Consider the following 14,500-nt stretch of genomic DNA (forward strand, 5'->3'; position numbering starts at 1 on the left):
ATAGGCCATTCAATTTTATATAGTAATGTTGCTACTCAAAATCTGACCTAATAGGTGGACAGACTGATAGGTGAGTTGCTCTACTTAGTGGAGTTGGGGAAGCATAGCACAACGCTGGAGCTATCCTACAACCACAAAAAATGATCAAGAGATTGCTGGAACATGTCCGGCTGGAGATCCTCCGATGCTTAAGTAAGGTAAAGTTTCGAGAGTTAATAAGAAAGATAAAAGAGAGATAGAAGTTTTGGTAAGGCTACAAATGGGTTGGGTTGACCTGTGACCCGACCCGATCCGACCCGAATTTTAAGACCCGCGGGTCCGGATCGGGTTCTAAAATTGGATCCGAATCATTTTTTGGGTCGGATCTGGATTTATTGAACAGACCTGACCGAACCTGAATGAACTCAAAGAGAGACAGAGAGAGAGAGAGAGAAATAAGGAAAAGCCCTAAGGAGTGGGTTTAAGCGTGAAAGGATAGCAACAAGCATAGGTTCACAGAATCCAAAGGAACCTCGGCCCGTTAGGATTCTCTCTCGATCTATTACACTGTTGATACATCTAGTGTCTCGGTAGCTGACTTTTTTTTTCCTTCTATTTTTTGGTTTTTGTTTATTTTAACTTTTGATGGGAGAAAGTGAGGGAACACTGAACTGAATATGGGTCATGTGCCAGTTTTCTGTAATGGAATTGGATTTGGAAGAAGGTCTGGGATTTTTTTTGTCCTCGTGAGAGGGGAGCTGGGAGACACCAAGTTCCGTCCAATCAGTCATATAGATAAAAAAATTGTGTGATATGAAATTTGGCTTGTAGACCAACTTAGTTAGTAAGGCTCTGTTTGGAAAAGCTGTGGGCAGTAGAGCTGTTGGAAGTAGAACTGTTAGAAGTAGAGCTGTCTGAAGTAGAGCTATTATAAAAAGCTGTTTGCTGTTTGGTAACTACATTTGTAAAGTGCTGTGGTACTTTAACATATGTTTGATAAATAAACTGAGAAAGTACTTTTGTATGACAAAATTACCATAAAGGACATTGCATAGTATTATACAACAGAACATAATAAAACATAACATATATTAATACATAAATATACGATATAGTATAATATTATTATAATATAAAATAATATTATTATAATATAGCATATTAGTAATATAATTATTAGAGTAAATTGATTTTTGATAATATAACATAATATTAAATTATTTAACATAACATATTAATGTATTATGATATAATGTAATATATATTATATATATAGTATAATGCAATAATAAAGGTATAAAATATTATAATTATTAGTATAAATTAATTTTCCATAATATAACATGATATTAAATTATTTAAAATAACAGATTAATATATTATGATGTAATGTAATATAATATAATATTTATAGTATAATACAATAATAAAGGTATAAAATATTATAATTATTAGTATAAATTAATTTCCCATAATATAACATAATATTAAATTATTTAAAATAACATATTAATGTATTATGATATAACATATTATAATATTATATTTATAGTATAATACAATAATAAAGGTATACAATACTATAATTATTAGTACAAATTAATTTTCCATAATATAACATAATATTAAATTATTTAAAATAACATATTATTGTATTATGATGTAATGTAATATAATAATATTTATAGTATAATACAATAATAAAGGTATAAAATATTTTAATTATTAGTGTAAATTAATTTTTCATCCTCCGAATGACCATTTATCTTTCTAACAATTTTTCTTGCGGAAGGAAGTTTGACAGCTAGAGTTCTTGGCTTCAGCAGATTTTTAGGTTTATAAAGGAACAAACTATGTAATTATTATATTTTAATATGGGCATTTTTGTCAAAAATACACTTTTCGACAAAGCCGAAAACAGCATTTTCGGAAAGCTCCAAATTGGAGCTTCCCCCAAAAGCTATTTTCAGCTTTCCACAAAAGCTGAAACAGCTTTTCGGAAATTTTACTAAACATCATTTTTTATCTAAAAAGTACTTTTGGAGGGCCAGAAAGTGCTTTTTGGCCCTCCAAAAGCTCTCCCAAACAGGGCCTAAGTCATCGGTCATCTGTTCTGACTGAAGGTCAATTGCAAGTCTTTCAAGTCATGCGTCACCCAGCACCTCATAATTATGATACGATCAAATTAGATTTGCTTAAATTCTTTTCCAAAACCATAAAGAAAGTGGATCCGATTCGGACCCAAACCCGACCCGACTCGGACCCGATCCGAACGTGACCCGACCTGATTCTATCTTCAACCGGGTCAGGTCTGGATCCAAAATTAGGACCCGAACAAAAAATCGGATTGGGTCGGGGACACTCAGGACCTGACCCGACCCGACCCATTTGCACCCTTAAGTTTTAGAACATAGTGATGAAAGTTTCCTCCATCATATCTGGAGGTCTCCGTGCCTTGTATTTATAGAGAAGAGGATGCGAATCTGCGTGATTAGAATCACGAGATTCGTGAATGAGTGTTGAGCTCTTTCCATATTTGCTGATCGAGTCAGTGAGGATATTTCTTTTTAGGTATGCTATGATTGAGCACTTTTCTTATTTGCTGTTCGGTTATGATATTCCTTTTTGGGTGGACTGAGATTGTGTTAAGCTATAACCGACTAATTATTCAGAGATTTGATTGGCCTTTGATTTTGCTAGACACATATCGTTGTTTGATTTGGTGGGCTAAGCTGCCAGATTGAATTTTGGGGGATGGCAAATCTGAGCCATATCGTCTTCCATCTACTTCCGTGCCCGAGCTATGCTTGCTCGGCTCAGGTGAAAGAAGTAGTTAAAATATTTGTTGGATGAGCCACCCGAGTTGAATTCAAGCTATCAAATTAACCTTGGGTGCTCATAAAAATTGCATTTAATAATAGGCACAATTTCCGCAAAGTCGGTTCCATCTTCGTAACGTTGTATATACGAGCAGAATTTTTGCCGCTACCATCATTCATTCTCACAGTTGAAAAAAGGTTCAATCTGTTGGAACTCATAACCCCCTAATGCTGAGCTTGCATGTGGCGGTTGATAGATGGATGAGCAGATGGACAATGAGACTGGCGCAATCTGAGGCTCTATATAAGGGACAGAGATTCCTCCCACTTTGCAATCGCCTTTCTATATCTTGGAGCTCTTTGTCTGGTGGAAGCTTTGACATTTTGCCCTCTTTTTTCTCATACTTTCTCCAACATCATTCCATCAGTTATCCTATTATGATGAATTGTCGTAGTTTGGCTTCTTCTCATTTTTCTTCCTCTTCTTCTTCTTTTTATTGTCATGGCTGCTTCTTCCTAGAGTGCGCATCCCACTAGCTAGTCGATCCGAACAACTTTGTCCCAACATTTTGGTGGCTCTAGCAGTGCTGGACAAGAGACTTTCAGTCCTGGTGCTGAGGAGTGTGTTCTGGACCAGGATGATTTGGATTGGTCCCAAAAAGGCTATTTTGTCCTGCCCTGCTTCTATTTTAGATTGCCTGGGGGTGAGGAGAGGGCTAATGCCTATTATCCTGCCCAGATTAGCCTTTATGAGGAGACTTTGAAGGTTAGGTTGAGGTTCCCTCTTCCTCCTTCTGTTATCCTTCTTCTCAGTAGTTTTCGGTTAGTGCCCTTCTAGTTGGTTTCCAACGCATAGCGGATCATCATTGGCTTTTTATCTCTTTTGTCTTTGAACAGTATACAACCTCCTATCGAGCTACTCCGTGTATGCTACATTCTCAAGGAACATCCTACCGAGTGAGGTTGGTGATGCATCTTGGCTTGGAAGGGGTTTCAGTTGATCATGGTGGTTCTTCTTGAATTCATGGCTGGAAGGACTGCTTCTTTGGATTGATATAACTTTTTTTGACTTCACTTTTGTCTCCATAGACATAGTTGACGAATTATTGGCGAGGAAGGCATCTATCACCAAGTGTAAAATGACACCGGAGGGCATCTTGTCATCGCTCCCCAAGAGGCTGCGTGAGGCCCCACCCTCTTGCTTGGGTCAAGGTGCAGCTGCAACTACCCCAGCCCCCGAGCTAGTCGGGCTCCTTCTGGAGCTCCTCAAGTGGACTATGACGTGGAGATTCTACTGTCTTCTTGGTTAGCCGCACCCTGACTCCCCGAGCTAGTCGGGCTCCATCTAGAGCCCCTTGAGTGAAACATGATGAGGAGATTCTGCCGACTCCTTGGTCTGCTTCTTTTGAGGCACTGATGTCTGCCCGCACATTACCTCCGAGGAGGAGGTCTACCACCCTGAATAAGCCGTGAAGTCCTCTGCCTCAAATCTGATGGAGCCAAAGGTGGCTCGAGAGCTGGTAGGGAGAATTATGTTCCTTGCCGATTGGTAAAAGCTCGAGGATGGGAATGCGGGACCCTTTTTGATGTGGCTTACTGAGCTGCTATTGAGGTGAGCATTTTTTTTGTGTTTTGTGGATCTTCTACTAAGCATTGTCGACAATTTTTCTTCTTTGAAAGTGCTACTCATACGGTGCTTGTCCACAAACGATACTGCTAACTTTGGTAGCAGGACTAGGAGGTGGAGCAGGAGTGGGACAAGATGAAGAAGAGAATGGATGAGCTGGGGACCAAGTTGAAGGCCGTCATTGTGGGGCTGAAGAACTTGAAGACTTAATTATCTAAAGCTCTACACAAAGAGATTTGACTCCAAAAATATCTTAAGTTGACTCTTGAATGCTCACATGTAATGATGGCAAATTTCAACTGAGTCTATCTTAAGAGTCGACCCTTGCAATACAACGAGTCAACCCTAGCACATTGATATAGACCGATATACCTTCACGAGTTGAGCCTAAAAGCAAAGGAGTCAACCCCAGAGTAGTCTCATACAAAAGATAGAGAATCATAAGATTAGCATATTGGCAAATCAACCCATAGCTGACTCAAGTTAGATAAGAGTCAACCCCAGAAGCAAACGAGTCGATCCCTAAATGGTATAGGCAAAAGACAAAGAGCCATAAAATTAAGTATATTGGTGAGTTGACTCATGAAGATTACAAGTCGACTCTAGTTAGACAAGAGTCGACCCCGGAAGCGAACGAATCGACCTCTGAATGTCCATAGACAAAAGATAGAGAGTACCAAAATTCAGCTTATTGGCAAGTAGACCTATGAAGATAATATGTTGACCCATATCAATAAATATGTTGACCCCATAATGGCCATAGGTGAAAATTAGAGCATAGCAAAAACAACAGTTATTTCGATCGATACCTAAAGATCACGAGTCGACTCCTGAATATCATGAGTTGACCATTAAAAAAGATGATTCAACCCGTCTGTGCCTGACAATAGTAACGGCTAGTTTTCTATAAATCAGAAAGGCCGTTTTTATTTCGTAATGGCTCTTTTGGCTTGTTTAATGGCTAGAAATATCTTCCAACCATTTCTTAATGGTATAAATGCATGGGAATGCCAAAAGAAAGACAAGAGAGAAGTGATCGAGAATTAAAGAAAAATAAAGCCTTTTGTAAAATAAAAAAAGGATTTTATAAAAAAAAAGAACATTCAAATGCATCCATTAAGAGCTGAAAGATCACATCTACCATTATTAAGAGAGTTGGTGAAGAGCATTCAAGTTCAATCAGGGCCAACCAACTGATTCAGGGCTCCATATATTTTGTGTACTTAACTTAATGAGCTGTAATTTTATTATTTTGTATTTTTCTTATACTCTGTTGTAATAAGTTTCAAGGAATGAAACTTAAGAAAAGGTCCATCCAAACCTTGAATTGGATTGTACTGAGCCTAAAGATAGGTTCGGTGGTAGTTTTGGCTAATTTTCAAAAAAAATCAATTAGGTTGATTGTGAATCTGGTCAAAACAATTAGACTATAATTTTGGAGGGATATAGTAGAAATTTTCAAAAAAAATATCTTGAGGAGTAGACATAGGTGCAGGGTTGGCACCGAACCACTATAAATCTACTGTATTTGTGGTGTTTAATTTGTGTGCTTTGAACTCCTGCATGTTTTATTATTATTCATCATTAATTGCATATCACACTCATTAAGCTTTATTCCACTACATTAAAGTTTTTGAAAAGTCTAATTCACCCCCTCTTGGGCTGCATAGCTGGGCAACACTTCAGTTTCCACCCAACAAGCTGTTGAAGTGGCATCTTTTTCCCTCCATATTGTCTCTATCTGCCATGTCTTGGTCATGTCGTTGATATCTTCTTGCTACATCATAAAGTACATGCCCCTTGTGTAGATCCATTTGATTTACCAACATTGAATTGATGGTAATGGCTCAATTGAATCATTTTTATAATGTCAAGGGTGACATTACAACTTATGAAACATTGAGACTCAAATGAGTTTTAGGCCAAACCTCGAGGACAAACTTAGTAATTAAGCCTAATAGTAAATAATTAAATTATATTAGATAAAAAAGGATCTTGTTAGTATTTTCTTTTATATTATATACATAGTATATACATGCATACATATATTTGAAAAATTTAGAATCATACCTCACAATTGTCTTGTGAGGGCCATAAAAGGAAATTAGAAACAAAATGTTTGCTACTTATTCCAAATTTATTGAATTTTTTAATTTTATAATCCCAATAGTGGTGAGAAAAGATTTGGTGAGCCTAACACATATCCTTAAGAGAATCAAAAACAAAAAAGAAAAAATTCTGTAGCATCGGCCATTTGTCTAGTTTTCATTTTCTCCAACCCATCCTGCTTCAACCCATAAATCCCATCTTCTTGCTCCCTCTTTCCATCCTATTAACCCCATGGTTTCAACAGTTTACTATTTGATTTTAATGATAACATACAAATGAATTTAGTTCATTGTTATGATTATAGCAAACGAATGAAAATTACGAATTGAGATTTCTTTGAAGGCAGATGCTGAAATTCTGAATGTGTGTTAGTATTTTTAGCATAACTTTTTATTGAAATATAATATTAATATAATTCATTTTGATCTGGAAATAAGACTTAATTATCTAAAATTTTTATACTCAATATATTTTTAATTTTGAACGTTAGCTATAAGTAATAAGGTCTGCAATCTATCTATCCATAGCTGTAATTTAGGCTGACATATGTTTACTCTTTTAGCTATAATTTTTCAACTAAAGGTCCACAACTTTGTCTCTAGCTACTAAGTCAAATTTAGTATTTTGATTTGTCAAAAATGTGCTGCAAAGCAGAAAACCAAATCTGAACGGGAAAATGGCTTCTCAAGCCTATAAAAGGAGGTTCATACCTCATATTGCAGGAAGAAGGATCGAAGAGAAATCAAGAGAGGATTGTGCTTACAAAAAAAAAGCCTTATTTGTTAAAAAATTGAGTATAATACTTTTATTCTTGTTATTTTCATTAAGTATTGTAAGAGAATTTTTGAACTCTTGTTAGCTTGAGTGATAGAGATGATTGCTTGGAAGGATCGTACTCTAGATAAATAAGAGAGTGTTTGAGAGAGTAGATCAACCAAGGATTAGCTCGGATATCACCAAGTATAAATGTTACTTGCATCCAGAAGATAAGCATTTTGTAAAGCTTTGGATAAGCATAGTGGATTAAATCTCAAAAAGAAGTTCTGGAGAGTGGATGTAGGCTCACAAGAAGACTGAACCACTATAAATTGTCGCGTAACACTTTTCTTTTCTTCACTTATTTTTTATACTTAGTTGTATATTTGTGATTATTACTTGTTATACTTGTTACATCTAGTTTATTTCATTTGAAAAAATTTGATTTTATTTCTACAAAATTTTATAAAACCCAATTCACCCCTCCTCTTGGGTTTGCCACTCCGGGCCAACACATCCATTATATATATAGAAAGAGAGAGAGAAAGCTAGACTAGACAACACTCGAGTTGCTCTCTACTCAAATCAGATCAAATCTAGATTGGACGATGAAATTTTGATATTGATGATCTAAGCTATTAGATATGATCTACTACCTTCAAGCTGCTTATATACCTAAAATCATGTAATTTGGATATCCTTACTCTATGCATTAATTGGTCAAAAAGTATATATGGTTTTATGTTATTAAGATTGTCTAATTTTTTGACCACTTGTGTATACACTAAAAGTTTCTAAATCGCATGATTTTTGGTGTGCCCACAGTTTGGAGATAGTAGATCATATCTAAGATGGGATCATCTATGTGGAATCTTATCATCCAATGTACACTTGACTGGATCTAAGTGAGGATCAACTTGAATATAGTTAAGTCTAGTGCTCTCTCTCTCTCTCTGTATATAAATTAATATAATTATAATGTTTCTAAATGATAGATCAAACTAAAACATGCTAGAAATGGTTAATTTTGTTTTCTTTTGATGCATGGGCAAAACATCCGAAAAGTGAATGATTTTAAGCTTCTAACTTAAATGCCATAGATCATAATCAAAATATTGATTTTTATTTTAAGAAATTTTTATCATTTTGACTATGAAACACATGGGGCTAAATACTATTAGAAGTATTTTAGCTTTAGGCTGGGGCAATTTTGAGTTTCTTTGGCTCCAAACACTTCGTTGAGAAAATCAATGAAGAAACTTTCAAAATAAAAATCGACACCCTTGATCATAATATATGACATGTAAAATGATAAAAAATCAAAATTCATGATTTTGGATGTCTTCTACTCATTCATCAATTGAAAACAAAATTAGTAATTTCAATGGTGTGATATCATGTTTTTATCTGATCTGCAACTTAAAAACATCTAAATTTGCTTAAATAAAATTTGCATATACCTTATTTTTAGTCAAGATAAGAATATGAGTTGCAAATTAAATAGCTTATGCTATATTTTCTCACACTAGTTATATTGCAATCATTAATTTTGCTGGCTAGACGCATAAGCAAGAGATTTCCAAAATAAATAAATTTTAGTTTCTAAGTGTAATTGACATCTTAGATCATGATAAACAATGATGATATTTATTATGAGAGGACCTTCATGAATTTCTACTATGAGGTATTTAGAATCAAATATTCTTGGAAGAAATCTAGCCACCCCACCTCTCTCTCGCACACACGTGCTTTTTTGAAAAATTACATTTTCAGAGCTGATTTAGCTCGAGTTCTAATCAAGCACCCTCTAGAATTTTTAATTCAGTTCCTCAAGTAACTTGGTTTATCCAATGTTATTCTCCATCCATCTCCATTAGCTTGGTCTGCAGAAATTATGTCATGTGCCTATCATGTGATATTCTTCTATTTTTTAGGGCTAAAATACTCTTAGCAAAATCAAATCCCATAAGTAAATTTAGAAAAATATAAAATTTGTGAATGTAGGTCTAGGTCCCTTGTTCCTTTATTAATGAATTACAAATCAAAGATAATAGTATTTTCTTATATTAGTGAGGTCCACCCCTGCACAAATTCGATCCGAATACATATGCTAGTTTAAAGAGGACATAGCTTTCCCAAAAAAAAAAAAATTAGTGAAAATAATTATAAAAAAGGTAAAATTCTATAAAAGATATATTATGACTTTGACATCAATTTTGTCTTTAGGTACTCCAAGTAGTTCTTCCTAGATTGAAATATATGCTCGGTCAAAGTCTTTCTCAGAAAGAAAATTTTTGCTCACCAGTCTATGTTAAAGACTTATACGAGAGAAGTTGGCCTTGGTCATTTGGTGCGCCACATCCTTAAGAGATGGATTTATGTCATTGAGCGTGAAAAGTTATCTGATTTCAAAATAAAAGAGCATCTCAGTTGGACATTATATAGGCAAGCTATGGCCGTCGTAATTTGGTGTGTGATTCAACTTCCCAATATGGTGGATCTCACTCTTAGTCCTTGTCCAATCCTTTTTATAGTGGCCAAAGTGGTTTATATTGAGTTTTGTGATCCTTCTAGATGTATTGCTCTATATGGAGAATGGCCTAGGGCATACCCTCCATGCACCTATTGAGTAGGCGCATGTTGGCCGTAGGTGTAGAAATCCAAATTCTAGTCCTCAGCACACTCAAGAATATCAGAACCTAGGGCTTTAGTGTTGTTGGAGATTTCTAAGGATCAAAGGGTCTTGGACCCTATTTACTTGCTTGGATGCCTTAAAAATAAAGAGAAAGCATGGATTTATTAGCTATCCAACAAGTATGCAAAAATTAAGCTAAAATAAGAAAGAAAGGAGAGACACAAACAAATTTATTTTGAAGGAGAAAGAATCTTCATTGAATTTAGACAAATTATGGACTAATGATTGTAACAATAAGAATAAATCAAGAAATTAAAAGAACGAAAGTGAGAAAAGCTTCTTTGGTGGTAGATGGTATAATCTGGCATGCTTCCTCCTTCACGGAGACACCTTAAGAGATGGGGTGGCTCCTTGTGTTATGGGGATCTAGATGTAAGAGAATTAGAAATAGTAATGGAAGAAAAGCGAGAAAAGAGCTAAAGCTAAGAAAACTAACGGTTTGGAGGAGATCAAGAAGATGGATCAAGAATAGAGATAGTAATTTACTTCACCCCATTAGGTATCCGACCCAACCAAATCCTAATTAGTAGGTTTTATATGACCAGTTTAGAGTCGGCTATGGAGATGAGACTTCATTCTAGGACCCACAATGGATCTAGGGTGGGTGTAGATAATGGCAAGGCTCACTCTGAGCCTGATTAGATGATATATAAGCCTTGATTTTTATGATGATTGTAATGATAATGGAGAAGAAAGTATTGTGATAAATCATGAGAAAGATTAATCATGTGAAAAGCTACAAGATACATGTTTAGTTGTTCATCTGTTTTAGTTGATTGCCTTTCCTAATTCGAGAGTTATTTAACTTTCTAAAGAACAATATTTCTGTTTATTGTTTTCTATTATTATTGAAAATATTGTTTGTTGTGTTCTCCATCTTTGACTTTTATTTTACTTCATGTTATGTAAAGTACTAAGATTTACTTTTACATTTTTTTTTTAATTATTTGATTTGTAAAAGAGATTTTTGCAGCTTTACCAACCCCGACCCATCCCAACCCATCATGTCTAACTCTACCCACCCTCGCAAGGTGGGTATGGGGGAGTATGGGTATGTGGCTCCTAATTGGTAGGCGAGTTTGGGCTATTGCATACCCAACTCATACCTTCCCCATTTCCATCCCTAATCAAGAATGCTAAAATAGGAAAGAGGGATTAAGAGCGTAGAAGTGTGCCAATTCTCTTTCCATGGGAACTTTTTTACAGATAAGAGTGGGAACAAATTATTCATAGAGTTTGAATATTTTAATCTCGAGAAGAGTTGAGATGGTACTAGGCAGCATTCACATATTAGTTTAAAGAGAGAACTATAGAACAAGCGCCTGGTTTGATGGTTAAAATGCTCTTTTTTAGATGTTATAGCTCAATATGATTCTCCCTTTGAGAGAAAAAGTAAGTTAGAGCTCCAAATGATCAGTTGTATTTGATATTCATATTATCTTTTATTTGTGATGATATTTAGAATTTTAGATATTCTTAGGACAATTTTAGTTCGTAGGCTAGAAATATTCAAAAAAATTAAAATTTAACTAAAACCAGAGGAGACTACCCTTCAAATTTGAGCCCAATCTGAGCGCATTTGACTAGATCTTAAAAATAGTTAAATTTTTCCTCATAAGTGAACTATGTCGGGTCTTATCAACTTGAACATATGGAAATCGATCAAATTAGGCATGAAAAACTACAATTAGACCTACAAATCATTAATTGGGTTAGTGGGAAGTTATATTTGATGGATAATTTGGAAATAATTTAATTGGGTCAAAGAATATGCATGCTAGATGGGGTGAACTCGGTTAGCCTGTTCAAGTTTGTTTGGTGCAATTAGTACGTGTAATAGAGTTTATAGTTGCTAACTGGAGATGGAATGAGTGGAAGTATTGGTAAATTAGGTTCAAAATGAAATGAGATGATAGAAATGGGTGAATTGGGATTCAAACTCGAGAAAATTAGGTCACTAATGCTATTGGATGTAATTAGGTTCAATTAAGAGAGCAACTGATCAACTAAGGCTAGGATAAGTAGATACTAATGAACATAGGGCTAATAAAATAAAAAAAAGGGTATTAGTAAGAGGAAGATCCACTAAAATCAAGTAGTATTAGATTATGGAACATGATCACTCAGCCAAGAAGCATTGAACTATAAAATACATAATAGGGCACAAAATCTACTTTATGTATCATGGATATGACTTAAAATATAGGTTGATTTAAATTCACTAGTTTTCATGATTAGATCATAGTAAAACTTATTATCATACTATTAAAACAATCCGTATCATACCTAATGTCATGTTAATCATATGCTCGTACTAGGTTTTGGGCGTTATTCTCTTTGGAGTATCTACAAAAGACAAGGAAACAAATGTGAAACCTTTTAAGTAACTAACAAGCTAATTCTTGTCTTCTTGCTGATTGTGAACCTATAAAGTTTGAACAAGTAGTTGATGATAGGAGTTAGAAAGTTCTCATAGACAAGGAAATAAAAACAAGAGAAAGGAATGGGAGTTCGTTGTTCATTCAAAAGGCTAAGAGGCAATGATAATGAAGTATGTTTACAATCAAGAGAATTTTTCGAAAGATAAAGTGTGTTGGTAGTAGAGATCATAGTCTTGTACATATTTTTTTGGGTAGGAAAGTCCATTGACTAAATACTTATTTAAGCAAAAGGCCAATAGTCTAGGCTTTGCACAAAGCATATGGAAGTTTTGAATAAGCTTGCCCTAATTTTCTAGCTCAAAAATACAAAATGAGAACCAACCATAGCCTATCCATGGACACGCCCAGGTTTCAAGATATATTCCTTATAAGGGTATCTTCACTACTTAGTTAGAGTAGCCTCATATACATAAATTCTTGAAGCCTAGTCTTGTTCTAATACATACAATATTTTAGCAAGCTTGGCTTGATGTAACATGCTATGATGGGTCAATCATGTTCAAATCCAAGGTAGTCTTGCTCGAGACGTTGTCTCAAACCCTTATGCACTCTTTAATCTTAAGCGGCATTCCCTCCCTACTCCATGGCTAAAGTTATACATTCTTGGTGGTTTTGGGCTATGACAGATATAGAAGAATGATAGGGATCATCAAATGTGGAAAGAGAATTTCTCTAGCTGCATAGGTCAGCAAAGAAGCAATTTTTTTGGGCCCCGTGGACTTGAATTTGTTATCAAAATGCAATCATTCTTCATATGTTCCTTGCCCCCTTCATAGTCTCCACCATCAATGAGACCTTAGCACTAAAATTGCTCCCTTAGTTCCTTGTATTCTGAGTTAGGTGGCTGCCTCAACTACTCCTCTTGCTAAGTGAAGCTTCAAAGACTGATCAGGCATTAGAGAGATATCATGAACTTTCAATATCCTAGAATGCAAGGGAATTGTTAGGTTAGTTGACTCTTGTAACTTGAATTATTTTCAGTACTTAATAAGATAAGATTATGTTAGGTATTAATAAGATAAAGTGGAGGTAGTTCTCATAGATTAAGAGCAACCACTTTCCAAAGTAGGTAGGTTCAACTCAAACATTAAAATATGGCTTATTGATTAAAAGAATACACAATAAACTTGCATGTTATATCTATCATTACATAATAATACACAAAAGTAGAAAATAGTTTAGATATAAAACTCATTCAAGAAATATCTGCATTCATTTAATTAGTATCAAGTTGGCATTCAAATTTTGTGAACATATTACTGCAATTTCCTAACAAGATCATGCTTTCAAACTATTCACATGTATCTCTATCTTGTTTGACTCACCATCAAATCCAAATGCATTAAATCATAACATAATATATTAGTAGATTTCAAATCTTACCCTTTTCATTTATAGCCAATAAAAGTGTTTTTCATTCTGAACAATATTTTGCAGTTGTGAAAGTTGAAACAGCCTTCTAAGCCCCATATGATGCATACTTACTATAAGTAGCAAGATGAGTGGAAAAATAAATTGCTGCAATACCACATTGTTAATATACAAGAATATTTACATAATAACCAATAAACTTTAGAAAATTAAAATAATTTCTTGCTATATACCAACTCCTCAAGAGGCCTTAGAAATGAGAAACATGCAATTTATCAAGTACCATCAATATAAGAATTTTGGTACAGTTCAAATTTTTGTGCAAAATTTGTACCACAACTTTTCATATTAATCACTAGCTATTAGAATGTGATGCAAAAATTTTTTGCTTATCTTAGAATGTCTAAATCATGTTGGCCAATTCACATAAGACTGGTCCTCACTTACAATAACAAGTTTATAAAAAGATAATATAAAAATTATATATCTTTAAGCACTGAGAAAAATAGTTATTAGAGGAGAAACTTAAGAGAATGAGCTTTCATGGTCTTCCTTCCTCTCTTCCTTATATTTTTACCCTTCTCCTTCTCCTTGGCTCACCTTCACTTTGCTCCACTTTGACCCTATCATAAAATTCATTAGCAACACTAGTGCCTTCTCCATTATTGTTATGGATATGCTTTCTATCATTAAAAGCATCGTT

Source organism: Phoenix dactylifera, chromosome 9 (genome assembly GCF_009389715.1).
Source record: "Phoenix dactylifera cultivar Barhee BC4 chromosome 9, palm_55x_up_171113_PBpolish2nd_filt_p, whole genome shotgun sequence".
In the NCBI taxonomy this organism is placed as follows: domain Eukaryota; kingdom Viridiplantae; phylum Streptophyta; class Magnoliopsida; order Arecales; family Arecaceae; genus Phoenix; species Phoenix dactylifera.